General features: G+C 42.8%; 1 protein-coding gene across 7 annotated transcripts in view; it reads right to left on the bottom strand.

Annotated features, from left to right (window-relative positions):
• Positions 1-11,296, bottom strand: part of Cald1 (caldesmon 1) — a 172,662-nt gene extending 161,366 nt beyond the window's left edge. For 2 of the 7 annotated variants that reach the window (XR_009590746.1, XR_009590745.1), the window contains exon 1: positions 10,982-11,296. The gene's annotated coding sequence lies outside the window, so the exon portion shown is untranslated. The remainder of the gene's footprint in view (positions 1-10,981) is intronic. The other 5 variants (XR_009590750.1, XM_060380166.1, XM_060380167.1 and 2 more) reach the window with 5 other exon arrangements.
• Positions 11,297-15,677: the final 4,381 nt, after the last annotated feature.

Here is a 15,677-nt window from a genome sequence, read left to right as displayed (position 1 = left end):
TTGGCTTCTGTTTGTCTCTCTCAGGTAAGGTAGGCCAAAGATGCATGTTAGGAGAAGTGAACCAACTGTTTAACCCCCATTCCCACCCCAACCTTTGAGGAAATGATGTCATCCTATAACTGTCTGGAAGAGTGGGCATTCTTTGAAGCAAGGTTAGACCAGCTGATCTTGAACAGGTCATTTTAATTGTTTGTGCCTCGGTTTTTCCAATGAAACTGGCTACCAGTCTTGCATTCTTAAGTTCTGATTGTGACTGGTTGTGAAGAGCGACGCACAAATGTGCTGAGCCGGGCAAAGAAGATCTAATTTAAACGTGATCCGTAAACAAACTTGTAGAGCCGAGGGCAAGGCAAGCGAACCCCGAGTCCTTCCGCTGGGCAGAGGCAGAGCCCTCAAAAATCCATCCATTTCTCACGCAACCAGCTCTGTCTTTTGAGAACCTAAATTTGACAAACAGAACACCGAAACAGCTGAAATGTTTGTCCAGGTCATTTGATCCTTCAGTACCTAATTCCATGACGTTTTTCCCCGCGTGGTCAGGCATAGAACCCACTTGCTGACATCTTTGGGCCACCAAGAAAAGAGCGCACAAACTCGTTTTTGCACCACTCTTTCTGGTTTTTCCTACTTGCTGCAGGCCAGAATTCTCATCCTGTCTGCCTTTGACTTGAGTCAGGCCTGCGAGGAACGGCGTTTGGCTCCACTTCCGTATATGGCCGGGAGTGACGCTGCTCCTCAGTCTGGCTGAACTGCAGTAGGCTCCATGACAGGTCCTAATGACTGGTTATGGAAACCTTGTGCTCTGGCTCCCGTCACTTTCCCGGGAAGACAGGACCGCCATAGGGCTGCCATCAGGAAGTGACACCGGCTCTCGCTCTGCCGTTTTGCCATATATGTCACTTGGGGCCAGCTATTTGATTTCCTTGGCTGTTCTCAGATGGCCATTGCTGAAAAGGTGCTGACCTGTAGTGAGTGTCCCAGTAGGGTAGCTGGTTGAGGTAGTTTATCTCTGCCACCATCCTGGACCTAGAAGGTCTCAAGTCAACCAGTGGCCCAGTGCTAGTCCTCTGCTCCCAACTTCGATTTTTTTTTTCCAATCTCTCTCTCACCCATCCTAGCTCCCTCATCTTCCTCCTCTCTTTTCTTGATCTCTTCCCTCTCCTTCCTTCTTTTTTTTCCATTTCCCATTCTAGGTCTAAAACATTAAAAAGCCCATTTCTCTCTATGTGTGTGTGTGGGGGGGTGTAAATCTAGCCTTAGGAATAATAATATTTCATAAAGAATTCTTATAAAAGGCAGCCCTAGGCCCATGACGAAGGGTAAAGACAACTGCTCAGGAGAAGCTGATGTGGAGTCTATCTTTCACAGAGCAGGAAGATCCTAGTTAGAATGCGCCCTTGCCAATGTGAATCCGAGTGCCCTAGAACTTGTATCTACTGGTCTTTGTCTTCTTTCCAAAAAAAAAAAAAAAAAAAAAAAAACCCAAACATTAGAGAAATCAACCCTAGCCCGGGCACAGTGGCTGTAATCCTAGCACTCAGGGAGGCAGAGGCAGTTGGATCTCTGTGAGTTCGAAGCCAACCTGGTCTACAAAAGTGAGTCCAGGACAGCCAAGGCTACACAGAGAAACCTTGTCTTGAAAACAAACAAACAAACAAACAAAAAGAAATCAACCCCATTCTTCCATCTGCAGGATGTTGAAGAAGGAAGTAGTATGGGAAAGTGGGTGGCAAAGGGTGGGGCCTGTAAGGGCATCAGATGCCTGCAGAGAGCCTCTGCAGGCGGTCACAGTGGATAATTGATGATGTGTAGTCTGGTGTCAGTTGTATTCAATGCAGTTTGCGGTTATCACTTCTAACCTTTAGAATGAAGGAGTGCTTATCCTGATTTTATAATCAAGTGAAGAAATAGACTAAGTTTGGGGTTTCCACCCGTCTGTGTGACTCCAAAGTTTGTCAAAAAGGTCCTGCCTTAAAGATCACCTGCAAAACTGAGTCCCTGTGTCCTGGACTTATCTAAGCTAGATGACAGAGCACAGCTATTAAACCTATGGACTATGGAGACAGATCATCCAAGTCTGAATCCTGTTTTTTCCACATAATAGTAACCTTAGATATTACTTCACTCAGTCATAATTGGGTTTCTTCCTTTGTAAAATTATTTGGTAAGAACACTCTTTACTTTCACTTAACAAATCTCTACAGAATTGTTGGCACACAACATATACTTTTTTTTTTTGACACGGTTTCTCTGTGTAGCCCTGGCTATCCTTGATTCACTTTGTAGACCAGGCTGGCCTTGAACTCATAGAGATCCACCTGCCTCTGCCTTTGCCTCTTGGAATGCTGGAATTACAGGAGTGTGCCACTGCACCCAGATGCCACATACTTTTCCAAGCACTGAACAACTGGCTCTCTTCTGTGTAAAAGCTAATTTTAACACTCGATATTCTAGGGTCAATGGTGTGCTAGGGAATGTTTAATTATAAGCTGGAGTAGGGGGTGTGAATGTTAGTATGTGCTGGTTTCTTTGCTGTATACTTCATCATGGTTCATTTCATGATGTCACTTAACAGGTAACTTCATATGCTTTGTCATCATATAGACTCAGGAGATATAACTGATCACAGGAGAACAGCTGCTAACAGAATATAGTGGGCTAATAAGGAAGGGGTGGATTTTGAGTATTTGTTACTTATCTTTTAATATTAAATACAGAATGATGAGCCTATGTGGTCAATTTTAAAATACTGGTCATATTTTACAACTAGCTCTCAAATTTTTTGGAAGTTTAACTTTCAGATTTGGGGAGCATGAGAGAAAGGACACTGACGGAGAGAGGGGCTGGGGGTACAACTGTGGGAGCTCGTCCTTTTTACTTCTCTTCCACAAACTCTACCCCTAGACCCACACCAGAGGCGCTGGCTCTTTTAAAGCAAACAGCATTCATGCAAAAACAGAACCAATTGTGGCTTTTTTTTTTATCTGTTCAATTCTATTTTTATCTATTTATTTATTTGTGTGAGAGAAGGGGCACAGGCTCATGCGGCCTTCAGAGGATAACTTGCAGGAGTAGTTTTGCTCCACCATGTGGTTCTGGGGGTTGAACTCAGGTCGTCAGGCTTGGAGGCAAGCACTTTCACCCCTTGTACCGTCTCACCAGCCTGATCCTCTCACTCTTATTGGCTCAGGCCAATCACATGAGGAATTAAGCTGTAAAATCTTTAGTGAATGTAGTATGTGTTTTTGGTGCTCAGGATACAGGTCATTCTTTTGAGCAATACAATATTCTGAGCTGCAGAATGACAAAAGACCCTGGGGTAAACTTTCTGCCTTGCAAAAGAAAACTTGTCCCTTTTTGCCCAAATGCTTCTGAAAGGACCTCCTGGGAGAGCATTTAAGCTAGGGGCTGCCTGGTCCCAGTCTTGGGGGCATTGGGTGCAGGGTATATATCATTTAGGATTTATTTTACTTGCCACAAAAAGGAAAGGAAGAAAGAGAAAGACATGAGGAGATACACAGCCACACACACAGACACACAGACACACAGACACACAGACACACATGCACACATGCACACACACACACAGAATATGTACTTTGCTTTTCCTGCTAAGGGAACTAACTGGCCTCACTGAACTTTAAAGTTGCTCAAAGACATACAAACTTACAAAGAGAAAATTTCTTGGAGTAGCCCCTCCCCCAAGAAATTCTAATTCCACTTAGTAACAGTGGCTGGAACAAGACGTGGAAACGCCATGAGAAATTTTATTCTTGCCACATTTCTAGTGCTCTACAAAAGCAAACACTGGAAATCTCATCAGCAAGCTCAGCCTTATGGGACTGATAGTTTTGTGCTTAGACAGAAAAAAAAAGTAAAAGGATAGGGAAGATGGAGGAGTTTCAGATAAATGCTTCAGAGCTTCCAAAGAGGCTTGGTGAAATGGATTATTTGGGATAAACAGCTGTAACTTTTAGGGGGGAAATCATCTAAACAAAAATAGGTTTCTGAGGAATAATAAACTCCATCATATGCCATGAATTACTGTAAACACCAGTGACCAGAATAATTTCTGAGGCAGGATGTTTCATCAGAGCCTGGAAGAGCCTTTCCAAGCTGCAGATGCCTAGATTCCACTCCAGCAGGATGGAACCTCTAGGGCCGGGTCGAAAGGCTCTGAAATTATTCTGGCTGTGAGGCTGCCCAAGAGCTACTGATGCTGGCAATCAGCAAAGTGGAGCATCTTCTCTTATCAGAAACTGCTTGGAACTTCAAAGCTGTGTGACCCAGCATGACCTCCGCCATTAACAAAGGACATGGCCTTGGTCAGCCTCTTCAGTGCATTCCATTCAGCATATATTGACTGGGGTTTTGCTGCGTCGGGCCGCTGAATGTTTACTCCTGAGGTGTTGATGCCTGCTTTGTGAATCCTGCATAACACAACAGGTAAGCATTACTCTGACCTACCAGGACATACTCCGCTTCACTTGGGTGAGTGGCTAGACTTTTGTCTCTTACCTAGAAAATGAAAAGCAGGTTACTAATATCTGTTCATCATTCTGTGCTAGGGATCAAACTCAAGGCCTTCTGCGTCATTGGCAAGTGACACACCGCTGAACTACATCCAAGCCCAGGTCCTTTTTGTTTCAATTTTTTTTTTCTTCTTGAGACCTCCAAATTTCTACACACAATAGCAAATAGTACATGTCACAGTGTGGACTCCCTTGGCTAAATAATATCCCAAATACCAGCAGCTTAAAGACTCCATGAACTTATACTGTCTTGAGACAGGTGCTTTCTCACATCCCTGTAAAAAGGCACCCCAAAGACTAGAATGCATACTTGAATGCACCTCCATTTCCTTGTCCATACCCACCTCCAGATCTCCTGTCTGGTCCTTGTTTGCCTGGCCCTCCTGACCTGGCCTTCGATACTCATTTCTGAGTATACGGTTGTCAGTGCTCATTGGAAGAGGGGCCCAGAATGGAGCACGGTGCTGCCAATGCGCTCAGAACTCAGAGACTGTAGCGCCTCCGTTCTCCTTGATCATGAGAGCGTTTGGTGAACGAGAGACTGAAGAGTAAACACCACTTAGATCACAGATTCTACCGATTAAGAACACACTGGCAGAATCTACTCGGTTTATGCAGGAGCTACGACTTTCACTGAGATGAAAGAGCTTTTGTGCTATGTGTTTGTGTGGTGTATGTGCAGGTGTGTGGAGGTGGGTGGGTGTGTATGCATGGGAACACACTCGTCCCTGCAAAGAGCAAAGAACAAAGGAGGGTGTCAAGCGTTCTTCTCTATCATTCTCTGCTTTATTTCTTTGAGACTCACTGAATCTGTAGCTAGAATGGCTGTCAACAAGCCCCAAAGTGTCCCCTCCCCAAGCCCTCATGCCTGTGTAGGAAGCGCTCATCTCAACTGAGGCATTGCCCTAGTGCACTAATTTTTCTTTATTAAAATTGTTCAGTTGTTAATTTCCTGGTGGAGAGATTGTCTTTATTTAGGTGAGAAGCCCTATCACACACAGATACAAAGCCTTTTGCCAACAGCAAATCTCATTATATTTTTCTTTAGAGACTTTCTAAAAAGGATGATGTTTTGCTTTTCAGTTACTAGTGGTGTCCACTTAAGGGTGACCTCTCTTAAGATTGCTTACCATGCCATATGAAGATGGTCATTCAGAATGATATGAGCCCCTCATGGGATGTTTGCCTCTCCACAAACTCATTCCCAGGAAAAATTCAAGTGATAGCCATTGAGAGCTTTTGGTCAGTCCAAACTGTTTGCCTCCTCACCCAAAATTCTCTTCAATTGAAATTAGGCCTCCTGGGCTTTTCTTTATGATCCCTGACGGGGAGAGTAGCTGCCAGACTCATTGAGTAAAACACTGATACCCCAGAGCCTCTGACCATCTGCTCTGCTAAGGGACCTGGACCAATCAAATGTCTTTTCTCAGACTCTGACCTGAAGCACACAAGGAATGTTCCAGGTGGTAGAACAGCTGCCTGGAGTAGCTGAGTTTACAGGACCGGAAACACAGATTTGAGACCCACAGCTTCCTGATGTTGTCCTTGACCATCTGAATCTTAATCTCAATCTCTGGGGAACTGTACCCTAATCTCCGACCTCTCTATTACTGCTCCTGTATTTTACAACCCCACCCCTTTGCTCTAGCTACAGCTGCTTAGAAGCAGAAGAACCCACTCATCCCGGATTCTGAGTCAAGTCTTCTCCAGCACTTCACCAAACCTGTCAGCACAGAGTCTTGATTAGTGACAGCCTGATTTGGAAAGTTTGCTTGACTCCTTTCTTTTACTATTTCTTCTATACTTCTCTGGCTAGAAGTCTTGACATACCTTATTTTGAATTCTCTAGCCTTTCTGGCTGAGACTGGACCTCCAATTCCACCTTTGATATAACTGTTCCTTGTTCCTATTGTCACTTTACCTTGATCCTGCTAGTCTTTGGCCCATAGCTGAGGTCTATCTAGCTCCCCAGCAAAATGTCTTAGGAGACAAGAAAGGGAATGTCCTGTGTGGGCTTAAAAGGAACTAATTATGTACTCCTACTTAATATGTTCCTCTCCAAGTAAAATGATTTCCTGGTGGTGGTCAAGTGCTTTCATCCGCATATTCACAAAGCAATGCCAGAAGCCTCAGGAGAAAAGAAGCAAACATTCATCAAGCTATCATCATTGCTGAATATGTGTGCTTAAAAAAAAAAAAAAGAAGAAGAAGAAGAAAGAAGGAAAGAAAGAAAAAAGAAAAGAAAAAAACCAGCAAAAAACATGCAAGAAGATGAACATTTACAAAGAACACCCAATCTGTTTAAAATACTTTTAAAAGTCCAACTGTTCCTCACTTCTGCTTAGCAATTCTTTTATTAGTCTCTTGGTGCTCTCTTGGAATACCCTTGCAAGCAGCCATTTCTGACTTTTTCTAACCCTGACGAACTCCTGTTGAAAACTATGCCTTCCCTGGATGTGGGTCCTTTTCTTTGGAATGGAGGATGCATAAGGCACACTTCTCCTACATGTCAGCATGTTCACAGCCATTTTCCCACCACATCTGAGAAAAAAAGAAAGACACTCCTGAGTGGGTTATGGAGAGGACCACATCTGTAACCCCAGCACTCATTGGCAAGCTGAGGCAGCAGGTTTGTGAATTCCTAAGTAGACTAGATTAGCTAACAAGAGATGAGATCTGAAGTTATCTAAAACTCTTCTCTCTCAGCTTGAAGACAGCTGGCGGTGCCCTATCCAGGACTATCTGCACTTGACACTTGCTGTCATCTGGTTCTCATCCTAGGGCTAAGCTCCTGTTGACTTCCAACTCTGTAAACACAGGAAAGCTCCATGTCTGGCTAGGAGATGGGGAAGCTGGTCAGTTGAACATCTAAAGAGTAAGGGGGCTTAGGGGTAGCATAGGGGCTTAAGTTAAAATTGGGAATACTAAACAATGAAGCCAGCATAGGTGAGAGACATAACTTCTAGAGAAATCTGGTCTCAATAAGGGCCGAAACCCCAGCCAGGTGCTGCTGGTTACCTCATCCTGCCTACAAGGCCCAGGCATGACGAGCCGGGATTAATTCCATCCTTTTGGCTGGAGGCAGAGAAGCCACCTCATTTACTAAGGCCTATCTGTTGTCAGCACTTTGTCATTGGTCTGTTCACCTGGCTTCTCACATTTCCTGCTTCCTGGACATCACTCTGCACCATAGATAGCCTTGTTCTGCCTTCTGTTATATGTCTACTCCTGGTCTTTGATTCTCAAAGCCAAATTTCAGATAACCTTGGGATAGAACAGCTTCTTAAGGTTCTAGGATTAGGGTTCTAGAAAGCATTATGCAAGGTTTCTCAAATACAAGAAAGGAGGAGAGAACTCAGGGAAACTAGATAAGAAATGATGGTTGCCACCCAGAGTTAGCTCAATAGCCAGCTTAAAATTGAAAGCAGTTTAGGCTGCATGGGCCTACTGGAAAAGGAGACAGAACCGCTCATCTTGTTTGCACATCTTAGCCACTGTGGGAGGGAAGAGAGGCACGCTGACAGCCATGCCAAAGAGCTGATAACATTCTTAAAGGTCAGAGTTATTTAAGCAAAAGAACCAAAACCAGAATCAAGCTCTACTCTTGGAGGTCATGAGTTAAGCCTAAACTAAGAATGTCTCTTTAAATGAACAACTCCTCTGAGCATCTAGATCAGCTTGAGAGACAAGAGAAGAGGGACTTTCTGTTAAGACACTAATGGTGCTATTTTTGGGCTGTGAGAGATTTACCCAGAAAAACGCCTCCTTAAAATTTGAAAATCCTTTTGGCAGCATCTCCCTAACCTCCTTCCCAGTCCTACCATGCTATTTGCATTCCGCTCTGTCAGCATTTCCCCAACCCCCACCCCCTACCTCCCAACCAGGGCCTCACCCACCACATTTCCAAACCATGTGACACCAGGCAGATGGAGAACTGGCAAAACCCTTCTCATGTCCATCTCTAAGTCACTTCTTGTCTCACTGGAGAATGGCTAACCAGTAGACACAACTGTGTGTGTCTTCAAGAAAAGGCCACAGAAAATAGCCACACTAAATTCTGGAATCTTCTATGGCAACCTTTAAACCAATCTAGTCCACCTGCAGAGAACAGGACAGATGTGGGCCAGTGAAGAGCCTATGAGAATCAGGAATAGCCCCATTGTCAGGAAATTCATTCACATGTCTCCCTTAGACCCTGGAATCTGAAATCTGAACCTGTATCTTCTTTCTCTGATGTAAAATTCACATGTTTAAGGGAATCTTTTGATTTGAATGCTTTAAACTGTATATTCTATTGACTTTGGGGGTGGGTGTCAAGACAGGGTTTCTCTGTGCAGCCTTGACTATTATCAAACTCTCAGAGATTTGCCTGCCTCTGCCTCCCTGAGTGCTGGGATTACAGGCATGTGCCACCACACCCGGCTTACAGTCAACTTTTTTTTTATCTGACTTGATACCCTCTAGCATATAAGTGTCAGTCTCAGAATGGACAAAGCTGTATATTACTCCCCCCATACCCAGCTTCTATTGACTTTCAAAAATAAAACAACCTCATACTTAACCTGTAAACTAGTTAAGTACATTCCTTACACGTTCTAAGATCTATTCTTTTCTGCATTTTTTTTTTCACCTAGAGCTTTGTCTTTATGTTTTTCATTACATGATATCAATAGAATAAAAGTTTCCAGGCCATGGCTTCACTGAGTTCTATTTACCTCCCTGTTTGGGAAGGCGTATTCCAGATCATTCTCCACAGGAAGGAAGTAGCACCAGGAGCTACCTGAAGTTCACCATATGGTGCTATTTCAGAAAATGTTTTGTGTAGTGATTGGGGGTGGGGAGCACCGAGGGGGCTGGGAGAAGCTGACCATAGAGAAAATGAACTTCCCGGCATTCCAGGAGGTTGGCTTCCAAATGGGCTGATCCTCAAATCCAAGACTGCAGGTTTCCTTCCAGACCGCACTCCCTCTATGGTTTAGAGAACACTTGAAAAAGAAATTGCTCTCTGTGTTTTGATTGACATTAAAAACCCTGTGCAAAGTTTGGAACTTGATGTCTTCCGGGGAAGGACAACCTTCCTTCCCTGTGTGTGTGCCTCTGGAGCCTCTCTTACACTCACTCAGAGCTGTCGCAGGGAGAGAAGCCCACACAGCACGCTGCTCCCCTGCATCACTTCTCAAGAAGCCGTCCCCACACTTCTACACACAAGGATTGCCCAGCGAGTCCCAACCCTAAAGCATCAGTATATGGGAAAAAAGGAAGTGGAAGCAGTCATCTGGAGATGCTAGTCCTTACTGTGAATATTATTTTTTAAATAATCAGGCTTGCTCAAAGTACTTGCTCTTCCTTTTGCAGGTCGCCTTGTCTTCAGTAAGTTCTAGCCAGGCATGTCTGGTTTTGCCTGACACTAAGGGGCTGCACTGCTTCCGTTTACAACTCCATCTCCACAGCCTCGTTACTAGAGGGGACCTGGGAATACCAAGCACTTTGTTCTCCTCTACTTTTTTGACCATGTATTGCCACATGTAACTCTGAAACTCCCCCACCCTTCACAATCAGCTCTTTCTAAAAGGCATTATGTGGAACTACCAACTTGCATTACTGTCTGAGGTGCCCAAATACATCTGTCTGGAAATAAAAGCTCTTTTGCTTGCTTTCCGGAGCATTCTCCCCGCTCATATCTTTTCCGACCCTCTGGGCGTACTTTCCAACAGAAAGAAAGATTTCCCAAGATATATTTGGGTAGGAAGTTAACCATGATTTCTACATACACACCCACTCACGCACGCATTCTCTTGCTGTTCTGTTTTATAGAAAACAGACACTGTAGGCATCTTCGGTTTCAGCAAATAGCAGATGAGCGGCACCAGCTCAGTTAGTGCTCGTGGTAGAACTCTGACTTTATTTCTTTACATCTCTGAAAGCCCACTTCTAAAATCCTAGTAGCAGAGAAACAGGAACGTGTTACTTAGCTTAAAATTAGCTTAAAAAAAAACCCCACTCTTTGTCTTAACAACCTAAAAAGTTGTTGCTGTTGTTTTTTTTTAAGTGAAACTTGAAACCTATTTAAATGTCTGCTAAAAGAAGATGGAAAAGAAACTGTTGGAGGGACAGCCCAGCAGAGCACTCGCTGACACCACGTAAAATCCACATCCCTCTTGGAAACAAAAGCACATCCTAAGCAAAGCCACCCTTAGTCCATGATTCTGTTTCTATGAGATCTTTCCTCTTGTCCCGTCTTCAGACAAAGCCTGAAGTTTCATCATGTTGACCTTCTGGGAACATCGGCAGGTCAGGGAGGTCCAGGCTGGGTTCAGGAATTTACATGGTCTGTTGCCAGCCTCGAAAGATTTTGCATTTCCAGCAGCCTTAGCCAGGAACATTGCCTAAACCCTGCAGAGTGGCCCAGGCTTCCCTGAGGGCAGAAACAGAAAGACGCGGTGACTTACCTCTGCGGCTGCAGCTTCTTCCCACAGAGGAGGACGTCTCGCTGTCGTCGGAAAGGGAGCCGGGATTCCTTTAAGCAACACAGCAAGAGAGCAGGCAGGCAGGCAGCCAGCCTAATGCACACTGCTCTATTCAATAAAACTGCAGACCGCCCTTTCTTGGCCCCTCCCAGAAGTCCATGCTAAGTGAACACACAGCCCCTATGTTTACAGTCGGCGGGCGGTGGTATGCATTGTCCTGTAGCTTTTCTAATAGGCAGCCAATGACGACACCCGGCCAAGGTGAGGCCGTCTGCCCATACAGATGCCTGTCATTCCCTAGGCATGCTCAGGATATCACTCCTCAGAAAATCCAAGTCCTAAAAAGTTCGAAACTGTGAGCAGGCTGCCAAAACCGGCCCGCTCCATGCCCTTTTTTGGTTATCCTAAGCAGGGCCTCCTGGAAGTGGATCCATTGTCAGGAACAATCATAAGAAACGTTAATCTTGGAGAAAGAGGCTGTCTTGTAGAACACAAATAGAGCTTTAAAAAGAAAGTACAGTCCATGAAACGGTAAGTGGTTAGACGTGCCTATGGGGGTGAGGATGGGCGTGGGATGTTTTAGTTGTGGAAACCTTAACAGTGTATTTCTGCCTTACAAAATGGATTTAAATCATCATACATGTTAAAAACCTGAAATGGGTAAGACTCGGGTCTGCTGTCCTGCTGTCCAGACTTAAGTTCCAGCCTAGAATGTGTGTGTGGGGAGGGCGTGTGTGTGTGTGTGTGATAAAAACAACTGACAAAAATATAAGTAAAACGTCTCAGTCTTTTTAGTAGAAAATACTGGCCAGAATAAAGGCAGGGCCAAGAGCTCAGTCAGATGGGGTCCTAAGGTTTGGAGAGCCTTATTGGTTTTCCCCACCAATACCCATCTTCCTTTTTTTTCCTGCCTTGGCAATGGAGAGACTGTACTAGAAATGAATGTGCAGAGGACATGGAGAGAGCCAACACCTGCTTTGGAGCAGGAGGAGACAAGCACGTATGTCCTCACAGGTGACACAGATGACCGAGCAAATTCTAGAAAGCTTGTGCTAGGGGAGAGTCAAGAATTCCGACTTGCAATGCAGGTCACTGCCCCACACATGCATCCAATTGTGGTCTTGTACTTTTTGGAATTCACTCAGTCAGTCCTTACTTTAAAAAAAAAAAAAAAGGAATACTTACTGTTTGTCCTGCCTGAGGCTAAGCACAAAATCCATGTTTCACTATTGATATGTGTTTAGATACTGTTTCATCACTGACCAAGAAGTTTTAAATATTTTTCCTGGCTAATTACGAGTCCAGAAGCTTAATCAACACATACAGTCTTACTGAGAAAGCCTTTCTCTATTCATGAAGATCTGTCAGAGAAGCTATCTCTACTCAGAAAACAGTCCCTGCCCTTCGTACTTCAGCGAGAACGCTTGGGAAGCAGCTGGTCCACCTGGGGCCAATTCTTTTCCGGCCTTCAGTTATTAACCAGTCACCTGGCAGCATCTACATGAATGCCCTACGCTCCTTAGGAAGGAGCTTCTGCTCTTCTTGCTTTCCTCTGCTATACAGCCCGAAAAAGTTTCAGCAAAGACTACTAGGTCCGGGGAGACGTGGGCTTCAAGCCTCCTGAGTCAGAACTCAAACGTACTTTCCCAGAGACACAAAATAAAATAACTGGTTGGTGAGAATTACACTGTCAGTGTTGCAGTTCAAGTTCACTGTTCAAGTTCATCAGTGAACACAGCCATTTACAAAACTGTTCTTTTGGGGAAACTATTTCTGATCCTAGATAAATGATTTGGAAATAAACTTTTTGGATCATAGCCAGTTTGGCAACTGGGGAAATCCTATATCTGGCTGGACAGGTTGAAAGACAGAATAATATGTCCTAGTCTGGAAAAAGGCTGAACTTGAAGACAATAGCAGACAGACATCAAGTTCTTCAAACATCTCAATCATATCGAAACAGCCTCTGCCCAGAGATTTTTCTGTGTACCTGATCTCACGGTCAGATTATAAAGGGCTGCGTGAAAGTGCTATTTTCCATAGCTGGAATAGACAGCAGCCTAAGCAACATACTCACCACCAGAAATGCCCCTCGGGTGATCAGCACCAGGGAAAAATTTTGTAGTCTATGAGGGTTTTTTTTTTAAACCTCCTTTCCAGAGGAAAGAGAAGTTGTGCTACAAAAGGAGGAAACATTATCAACAGGAAACATGGAAGAGATGAGCATTTTGCATGGATTGTGGAAGATAAATAGCTGAATATTTTGGGTTATGCCTTTCAGGGAAAGAGTATGTTTCCCTAGATAAATTCTAGATATTTCATATATGGAGTATAGCACATGGAGAGCTGTAACGTCTGCTTTATGTACCTGAAGAAGAACTGTGTAGAAGAACTACAGAGTAGGAAAATAATTCATCACAGGACACGTAAACATACCACAATAGAGAAAACAATCTTTCTTTGTCTTTAAAAGAAATGTTAAAAAGAAAAGGGGGGGGGGGTAAAAAACATACTTGCATATTGTCCAGTCTCTGCCATGGAAATTTCACTCTCATGGTATTTACTTTTCTCACAGGTTGTTCATAAACAGCACTAAAAATGCTCCCCCTCTCTATGTGTGTGCATTTAGTATTTATTTATTTACATATACATTTATAATACATTATATATAGGATTTACATAGGAAATTCCTGCGGAATACATTTCCCAATGGGATTATCCTAGGAAAAGAAAAGCTTATCTATCACAAGACTTAGTCAACCATCAGAAATGTAAATTGACCTCTAGAAACAGTCCCATGATACCTTGTATATTTTTTCTTTTTTGGTTCCTAGAGCTTGCTGTCATATTGATCAGTAGCTGCAACTATATTTTGTTTATGGCTTGACTTTGAAAAGTAAAAGCAGGCCATTTTTTAAAAAAATTCAAAACAGGTATTCACTTCCTTTATTTCATAAAAAATCGACATCATTCCAACTTGTAAGAAATCTACTTTATTGAACAGACAAGAGGATTTATTTTCATTAAGGCTAAATACTCCTTCCCACATTTCTTTAGTCAAATGAAAATTTTCCACACTTCCAAGGTTATAAATCCATAAAATTGGAATCTTGTTATAGAAATTAGATCACAAAGTACACAAATACACACATACATACCCACAAAAAGGAGAGTTTAGACTAGCTACACTTGTGAAATTACAGTTTAAAAATTACCAAATTTCATTTAAGAATATAAAAAAGAATGAGTACAGAGATGGCCCAAAATCTGTAAATCTGTTGATATAAGACATTAGCAGTTCAAATGTGTAAAAAGGAAAAATCATCTCATAAGATAAAAGATAGTATCTGGTAAATATTTGTAAAAAAAATTCTTAGAAAACAAAGATGAAGATCTTTATAAACGTGTGCAGAGACATTTAGCAGTAATCTATAGAATATACCATGTTCCATGAGGATGTGACTCTTTTACAATTTCTAAGGACAAAAATTACTACTGCCTCTTTTATGAAAGAAAAGAATGAGTCAATGGGGAAGGGAAAAAAAGAGAAATGTCTCTATTTGTTATAAAGACATTATTTGTGTAGAACATGTAAGAGAATTGTTCTAGTTTGCATTATGTTGCCTTGATAAAACATTGAACAAAACCAACTTGGGAAGGAAGGAGAGGGTTTATTTAGTCTAGAGTTTATAGGCCTTCATACAGGGAAGCCAGGGCAGGACAGAACAGGATCCTAGAGGTAGGAAATGAAACCAAGACCATGAAGGAACACTGTCTACCTGCTTGCTCAGCTACCATGCTTATAAGACCCAGGCTCGCCTATCTAAGGATGACAACTCCCACAGAGGGCTAGGCTCTCCTCCATCAATCAATAATCAAGAAAATGTCAACAGACATGCCTTTGGGTCAGTCTGATGGCGTCAATTCTTCTATTGAGAGTCTGTCTTCCCAGGCATTTCAATTTTGACAACCAAGATTAGCTACCACAAGCTCTTCAAACTTATTGCAGTTGACGGAAAGAACTTAGCAAAGTTCCAGGCACAAGAATCTGGAGCACCTGTAACTATCCAGCTCTAGGTGTTTAAACAGGAAACTATCCTGAATTAGTTAGATGCATAAAAAGTTCCCAAACCCAATTTAAGGCCATAAAACATCCAAATAAAGCTGGACCCTTTAGTCCCAGCCCTTGGGACGTAGAGGCAGGCAATCTTTGTGAGTTCAAAGACAGCCTGCTCTATACAGCAAATTCCAGGGCAGCCAAGGTTACATTGTAAAAATTTGTCTCAAAACAAGACAGAAACCAGCAAACAAACTAACAGAAACAACAAATGGTGATACATACCATTTTGACAAATGGCAAACCTCAAAGTTGTAATGATATAAAAGTATATACACATCAACTTCACCAATTAAATTTACAGATGATATATTTTGTAAAATGTAACAAAATAATAGCAAATTTGAAACACAGAGATCTCAAAATAGATAATGTGATTGTCACAGAGCAGTTCTGGTTAAAGTAAGTACTGCTGGCACAAAAACAGACAAAAAACTAATAAAGTAGAAAACTTGTAAGTAGACCCAAGGATACATGGAAAAACAGTAGTGAAAGTATTGAAATTGCATGAAAAAAATCCCTAATCTATGAACAGTAAGGTTACAAGTATACAGAAAAAGT

This window comes from Meriones unguiculatus, chromosome 3 (genome assembly GCF_030254825.1).
Source record: "Meriones unguiculatus strain TT.TT164.6M chromosome 3, Bangor_MerUng_6.1, whole genome shotgun sequence".
NCBI classification, from domain to species: domain Eukaryota; kingdom Metazoa; phylum Chordata; class Mammalia; order Rodentia; family Muridae; genus Meriones; species Meriones unguiculatus.
The sequence above is the reverse complement of the archived record's forward strand: the minus strand, read 5'-3'. Positions and strand labels throughout refer to the sequence as shown.